Source organism: Cebus imitator, unplaced genomic scaffold, assembly GCF_001604975.1.
Source record: "Cebus imitator isolate Cc_AM_T3 unplaced genomic scaffold, Cebus_imitator-1.0 Scaffold588, whole genome shotgun sequence".
NCBI lineage: Eukaryota > Metazoa > Chordata > Mammalia > Primates > Cebidae > Cebus > Cebus imitator.
This window is the reverse complement of record NW_016107903.1, coordinates 829,343-837,510: the sequence shown is the minus strand read 5'-3', so window position 1 is coordinate 837,510 and position 8,168 is coordinate 829,343. Positions and strand designations below refer to the sequence as shown.

The following is an 8,168-nucleotide window of genomic DNA, read 5'->3' as shown; positions in this document are numbered from 1 at the left end:
AAAAAAAAAAAAAAAAAAAAAAAAAAAAATTAATTTTAGCTGGGGGTGGTGGTGTGCACCTACAGTACCAAATACCCAAGTAGTTGAGGCGGGAGGACCCCTTAAGCCCAGGAGTTTGAGGTTGCAGTGAGCTATGATTGTGCCACAGCACTCCAGCCTGGGTAGCAGAATGAAACCCTGTTGCAGAAAAAAACAAACGGTGGCTGGTTGCGGTGTCCCATGCCTGTAATTCTAACTCTTTGGGTGGCTAAGACAGGAGGATCGCCTGAGCACAGTAGTTCAAGACCAGCCTGGGCATCATAATGAGATCTGTCTCTAAAACAAACAAAACACACACACACACACACACACACACACACTCACTCTTTTATGGCTAGGCACGGTGGCTCACATCTGTAATTCCAACACTTTGGGAGGCCGAGGCAGGTGGATCATGAGGTCAGGAGATCGAGATCATCCTGGCCAACATGGTGAAACCCTGTTTCTATAAAATACAAAAAATTAGCCCAGCTTGATGGGGGCATGCCTGTAGTCCCAGCTACTCGGGAGGATGAGGCAGGAGAATTGCTTGAACCCAGGAAGCTGAGGTTGCAGTGAGCCAAGATCACACCACTGCACTCCAGCCTGGCGACAGAGTGAGACTCCAACTCAAAAAAAAAAATTGTGTATATATACATAATATATATATAAATATATACATATTATATATATATAATATATATTATATATATAAATGTATATATATATAAATTGTGTATATAAATTAAATATATATATATTTAATTTCAAATAGAATCATTAAATCCTTGATGTTGCCTTATATCACCATTTCTCTTTCTTTTAAACTGTGTACCAAATAATTATAGTTAATAAAGCATGCAGTTTGTTAAGTTCTAAATATTCCAGACTTTGCTTGCTGAATTAAATTTGGTAGGGCTTATAGATATCTATGTGAATTGGTGAAAACAAATCTCATAAATCACACCCAAATGATTCAAAGTAGGAGGTTAAGAGAATGTAACTCTTTCAAGGTATTTTGGGTTGTATTTATAGATGAAGAAATTGATGCGGAGAGATGAAGTAACATGCTTGAGATACACAGACAATTGCTTTTGATTCACTTTCTAATCCTGTTATATAAACAAATTATGATTACACAAGACCCTTTTTCGTAAAACTCTGTATTTTTAGTATTCATGACAATGATATTCCATTTGTAGATAAATGTCAGTGTTTGTCTTTTTTTTTTTTTTTGGAGACAGAGTCTTGCTGTCACCCAGGCTAGAGTGCAGTGGCGCGACCTCGGCTCACTGTAGCCTCTGCCTCCCAGGTTCAAGTGATCCTCTCACCTCAGCCTCCCATGTAGCTGGAACAACAGGCACCTGCCAGTACGGCTGGCTAATTTTTGTATTTTTAGTAGAGACAGGGTTTTGCCATGTTGGCCAGGCTCATCTCAAACTCCTGACTTCAGGTAATCCACATGCCTTGGCCTCCCAAAGTGCTGGGATTACAGGCATGAGCTACTGTGCGCAGCCAGTGTTTGTCTTTTAAGGAAACCAACATACTTCTACCTTTATCTAGAGTGGAAGAGAAGAAAACATTAAATGTGATTAAGATCTAAGACACAGAATAAAGAAAAGCATTTAGGGGCAACCTTATGTCATAATGTATTATTTAACCCTTAAAAACTAAGCAGCCATGAAATTCTTGGAGCTTTTCTATCATGGCTAGTGATGGGAGTTTGAGGGGGGCTTCTGGGATGCTGGTAATGTTCTGTTTCTTGGTCTGGGTGTTGGTTACCTTGTGTGTTTAGTTCATCAAAATTCATTAAGCCCATATACTTGTGATGTGTATCTGTCTGTACCCTGTATGTCCATATACTTCCGTAGAAAGTTAGAAACAAGCAAAAAGTGCATAGTTGAAGTTGTCATGTATTACAGCACATTTTCAAGAAAAAGAGACCTTTTGTATTTGAGATTTTATCTCTTTAGAGCTCCTCTACTTGACTCTACTTGGGTCTTTGTGACCTGATGTCCTGAAACCATTGTCATATCTCTGTTAGCTTTTCTTCAGTTGTGAAGGCTTTAATCAACCTGCCCTTCTGTTTTCATCTCTAAAGGTTGTTTTGTTGTTCCCAGTGGCAGGGTGGTAATTGCGTATACTACCTACACTCCAGTGTTACATATCTTTAAATACACATTTCATACCATTATAAATAGCATGTTAATATTTAACATATAACTGGCACTTGAGAGTGGAAAGAATGAGTCCCTGTTTCACAACTACCTCTTCGGGAAGGTTCCAGCATTGGCATAGTTTAATGGCAGTCTCTCCTTGAATTATGGCTCTAGTAATTATTCTAGGGTTTGGGTGGTAAACCACAGTTTGGCAGTCCCTGTGTCACTGCCACTCCCTCACCCCCACACATGCCCAAAAAAATGTATTAGCTGAGTATCTATGTCTTCATTAGGTTGGTATTTTTGCATTTAAGAACCCAACAAACTGTAAGATTAAGTCAAACTATAAGATTGTAACTACATTAGGAACGTTTCTATATTCCAATGGAATAATTTTGTTTCTGAGAAAACAGTCCTTTTGGAATGTTTACATTATTTTTTATCCTCCAGACAAATACTAAACACCTCCAGAACCAGTTTTTCCTTTAAATTTTAGTTTATTGCTGATATAAAGTCATTGCAATCTGGTCTCTGGAGGCATATTGTTTCCTAGTCATATTTAGAGATGGAGTTTTGCTCTTGTTGCTCAGGCTGGAGTACAGTGGCCTGATATCGGCTCACTACAACCTCCGCCTCCTGGGCTCAAGCGATTCTCCTGCCTCAGCCTCCCAAGTAAGTGGGATTGCAGGCACCTGTCACTACGCCTGGCTAATTTTTGTGTTTTTAGTAGAGAAGAGGTTTCACCACATTGGCCAAACTAGTCTTGAGCTCCTTACCTCAAGTGATCCACCTGCCTCAGCCTCCCAAAGTGCTGGGATTATAGGTGTGAGCCAACGTGCCTGGCCAGTTTTTGTTTTAAGTGCGTTAAATACTAATATTATTAATATTTACCTTATTAGAAATTAAAACAGGAGTTAAAGTAACTTGTTAATTAAAAAAAAAAATTAATAAACCTACTACATGTTAACATAAATAACATTTTAATGTCAAAGTTATCTTTTCCAAAACAAAATCATTGTGGATAAGAGTAGGTTGTTTTACATTTTTGCAGTTCCTTCAATGTCTGGCCCTAGAGAACACAGTGGAATTCTCATGTCAGTTTCTGTATTCAGTCTACTGTAGTATGTTGTTTTGGTTGAATTACATGATGAAAATTTGGCCATTTACAGATAATGTGTTTGGAAAAAAGAGGAACATTGTAATAGCGTTTTTAGATAATTGTGGCTATTCTTTGGTACTATACCAAAACTTGACAACTGATAGTTTCTTAAATGTTAGATGCAGTGTGGAATCTAATACATATCAGTGAACTTTTTGTATTTTGTTACATGAAAATCCATTGGTCTGTCCTGCACTTTGAATGGATCTTTAACCCATCCATGATTTTGTAACACTATGCATTCATTAGTCATTTCAGAGATATTAGTTTACAGTTACGCAGATCTTGCAAATATTGATCCATTTTATTATTATACAATTTCTAAAATTCACATATATTAACATCCCCTGTGTCATCGAAAAAGTATTGGGAAGCTGTCAGATATACCAGATAAGGTTGTCCGAAATACTCATTTTCATTTTAGAGCTCAAATTTTGTAATTGGTAACAAATATAGTCATTTCTTTAATTGATAGGCTCATTTTATTCAATCTTGAGAAAATGTCTTCCTCATTCCCCAAACCTGAATCTCCATAGTTTCTGTCATTCTTTCACATCAGAATGGTAATCTGTGAAAAAAAAAATAGTTCAGCTTACAAGTCAGTCATACAAATGCTTTTCCCCAGGCAACCTCTGTATGTTGGTATGTGACAGAAGTGCTTTTTATGTGCTTCCCATTTTTTATATAGAGATTTTTAAAAATGTGTACTCAAGTCAAGATGTAGTAAATTTAATGATTTTTACTGCTTTTACAAGGGCATTCTTAAGTAAATTGGCTTTTTTTTTCCCATGCGTACATGGCAGGTTAAGAATACAGTGACCACTAGTGGGTTTGGTGTCACTGCCTTTTCCTTTTTACTAATGTTCCAGCAGTTTTACCCACCATTGCTTTTACACCATTAATGCAGATGTTACCACAGTGAAAAAGGCAAATAACTTCTTTTTTTTTCTTTCATTTTTCTATTTTTATTTATTTTTTCCACATTTCTCTTGACTTTGCAGCTTGGCAACTTCTTTGAATTATTATAAAAATAGTTTGACTTCACAGACTCTCTGAAAGGAGTCTCACGGGGGTCTCTGCAGAGCACACTTTGAGAATTACTGTACTAGAATTATCCAGTTCCAGGAGGTTGTGATACAAAGATATAAATTGATGTGAGTTTGAAAGGAACATTTTAATCAAACCTATGGGTAAGTTTAGCATTAGATTAGGTAGCAGTTGGTAAAAGCAGTTAATTGTGAGTAGTATCATGTTGTACTTGGAAATGAATTTATTACAAAAGCTTTACTTTATTAAAATTATCTGTTTCCTATTTACTGTTTCTTACTAGTACTACTTATTAGTTCCCTTCCTTTTCAGTGCATGCTTCATGCTGGTACTATGCTATACTCTAGGAGTAGCTCAAATGACCAGTCTAGTAAGTGAGACAGAAACTTAAAACACAAGTGATTAAAATCACAACTCTAATTTGGTTTTCAGACAAACTATATGTCACCTGAATGATATAATCCTATCACTATGATTGCCATTGCTAGCTACAAAACGTAGGTGCACCAAGTTTTCAGCTTTCTTGAAGTTTTCTTTTTTAAAGGAACTGGTTTTATAGTGTCAAGGAACAATCACTAAAACAGTTTCACAAATCACTTTTCCATTTCTTTGAATATATTTGATCAGCTAATTAGCTTTGGAGAGAGCCATTACCAACTTTTAACATTTATGCTGTAATTATATACTTTATTTTAAAGTAGACTCTGCAAGTCATATATATATGCACACACACATATACACACACTATATATACTATATATATATATCTTACTATAGGTATATATCTTACTATATATCTTGCAGAGTTGGCTTTAAAGCATGTGTGTGTGTATGTGTGAATATGTATATACATACATACACTTTATATAATATGTATCTATTATATATATAGTATTAGTCCATATTCATGCTGCTGATAAAGACATACCTGAGACTGGGTAATTTATATGGAAAAAGAGGTTTGATGGACTTACAGGTCCACATGGCTGGGGAGGCCTCACAATCATGGCAGAAGGCAAGGAGGAACAAGTCATGTCTTACATGAATAGCAGCAGGAAAAGAGACAGAACTTGTGCAGGGGAACTCCTCTTTACAAAATGATCTGATCCATGAGACTTATTCACTATCACAAGAACGGCACAGGAAAGACCTGCCCCCATGATTCAATTACCTCCCACTGGGTCCCTCCTACAACATGTGGGAATTCAATATGAGATTTGGGTGGGGACACAGCCAAACCATATAATTCCACTCTGGCCCCTCCCAAATCTCATGTCCTTACGTTTCAAAACTAATCATGCCTTCCCAACAGTCTCCCAAAGTCTTAACTTATTTCAGCATTAACTCAGAAGTCCACAATCCAAAGACTCATCTAAGACAAGGCAAGTACCTTCTGCCTATGAGCCTGTAAAATCAAAAGCAAGTTAGTTACTTCCTAGTTACAGTGGGTGTTCAGGCATTGGATAAATACAGCCATTCCAAATAGGAGAAACTGGCCAAAATGAAGGAGCTACAGGCCCCATGCAAGTCCAACATCTAGTAGGGCAGTCAAATCTTAAAGCCCCCAAATGATCCGCTTTGACTCCATGTCTGACATCCAGGCCACACTGATGCAAGAGGTTGGTTCCCATGGTCTTGGTCAGCTCTGCCTCTGTGGCATTGCAGGGCACATCCTCCCTCCTGGCTGCTTTCATGGACTGGTACTGAGTGTCTATGTCTTTTCCAGGCTCATGGTGCAAGCTGTCAGTGGATCTACTATTCTGAGGTCTGGAGAATGGTGGCCCTCTTCTCACAGCTCCACTAGGTGGTGCCCCAGTAGGGACTCTGTGTGGGGACTCTGACCCCACCCACATATCCCTTCTGCACTGCCCTAGCAGAGGTTCTCCATAACAGCCCCGCCCCTGCAGCAAACCTCTGCCTGGGCATCCTCTGAAATCTAGGTGGGGCTTCCCAAACCCCAATCCTTGACTTCTGTGCACTAGCAGGCTCAATACCACATGGAAGCTGCCAAGGCCTGAGGCACCTGAAGCCTCTGAAGCCACAGCTGAGCTCTGCGTTGGCCCCTTTCAGCCATGACTGGAGCAGCTAGGACACAGGGCACCAAGTCTCTAAGCTGTACACAGCATGGGGACCCTGGGCCCGGCCCGTGAAACCACTTTTTCCTCCTAGGCCTCTGGGCCTGTGATGAGAGGAGTTGCCATGAAGACTTCTGACATGCTCAGGAGACATTTTCCCCATGGTCTTTGGGATTAGCATTCGGCTCCTCATTACTTATGCAAATTTCTGCAGGCAGCTTGAATTTCTGTTCAGAAAATAGGATTTTCTTTTCTATTGCATCATCAGGCTGCAAATGTTCTGAACTTTTATGCTCTGCTTCCCGTATGAAACTGAATGCTTTTAACAACACCCAAGTCACCTCTTGAATGCTTTGCTGCTTAGAAGTTTCTTCCACCGGATACTCTAAATCATCTGTCTCAAGTTTAAAGAAATGCCACCAGTTTCTTTGCTAAAACATAACAAGAGTCAAAGGTGACTCCAGTTCCCAACAAGTTCCTATTTCCATATGAGATCACTTCAGCCTGGACTTCATTGTCCATGTTGCTGTCAGCAATTTGGGCAAAGTCATTCAACAAGTCTCTATGGAGTTCCAAAATTTCCCACATTTTCCTGTCTTTTTCTGAGCCCTCCAAACTGCCCCAACCTCTGCCTGTTACCCAGTTCCAAAGTCACTTCCATGTTTTCAGCTATCTTTTTAGCAGCTCCCCACTCCCAGTCCAATTTACTGTATTAGTTCATATTCATGCTTCTTATAAAGACATACCTGAGACTGGGTAATTTATACGGAAATAGAGGTTTGATGGACTTACAGGTCCACATGGCTGGGAAGGCCTCACAATCATGGCAGAAAGTAAGGAGGAGCAAGTCACATCTTACATGGATGGCAGCAGGCAAAGAGATAGAACTTGTGCAGGGGAACTCCTCTTTATAAAAACCATCAGATCTCATGAGACTTATTTGCTGTCATGAAAACAGCATGGGAAAGACCTGCCCCCATGATTCAATTACCTCCCACTGGGTCTCTGTCACAACACATGGAAATTCAAGATGAGATTTGGGTGGGGATGCAGGCAAACCATATCATATATGTACTTTTTTTGAGAGACAGTGTCTCATTGTTGCCAGGCTGGAGTGCATAGCTCATTGCAGCCTTGAACTCTTAAGCTCAAGCAGTCCTCCCACCTCAGCCTTCAAAGTAGCTGGGATTACAGGCACATGCCACCACACCCAGCTTATTTTTACATTTTTTTCTGGGTTGGTTTTTTTTTTTTTTTTTTTTAAAGAGATGAGGTCTTGCTATGTTCCCAGGATGGTCTTGAACTCAAGTGACCTTGGCCTCCAAAGATGCAATTATATTTTAAATTTTATTTTTTCTAGCCAAGAACATTACTTTCTAACACCAATACTAGCAGGTGGCTGATTTGGGCGTTTTACACAAGGAAGCATACTATTTTCTCTTTCAAGTGTTTTGATATTGTGACTTCTGATTATGCTGTGAATGTCTTAAGATTTTTTTCCTTTGTTAAACTTTTATTGGCTTATAACACAAATCAGAAGTGTAATTCTTGTAATTTCTATATAAACACCTCCTGGATCAAGAAGTTAAATGTTAAGAGCACCCTAGAGGTCATTTCTATGCTTCTTCATCACAACACCTTTCCTCACTATCCTGAATTCTAACACCATAGATTTATTTTGCCTATTTTTGATACTACTTTTTTTTTTTT

The 8,168-nt window shown here is 38.9% G+C and overlaps 1 protein-coding gene across 1 annotated transcript in view; it reads left to right on the top strand.

The window, feature by feature from the left end:
- OSBPL11 (oxysterol binding protein like 11) overlaps positions 1–8,168 on the top strand; it is an 81,264-nt gene that overhangs the window by 25,465 nt on the left and 47,631 nt on the right. The gene's annotated exons all lie outside the window — the stretch shown is intronic.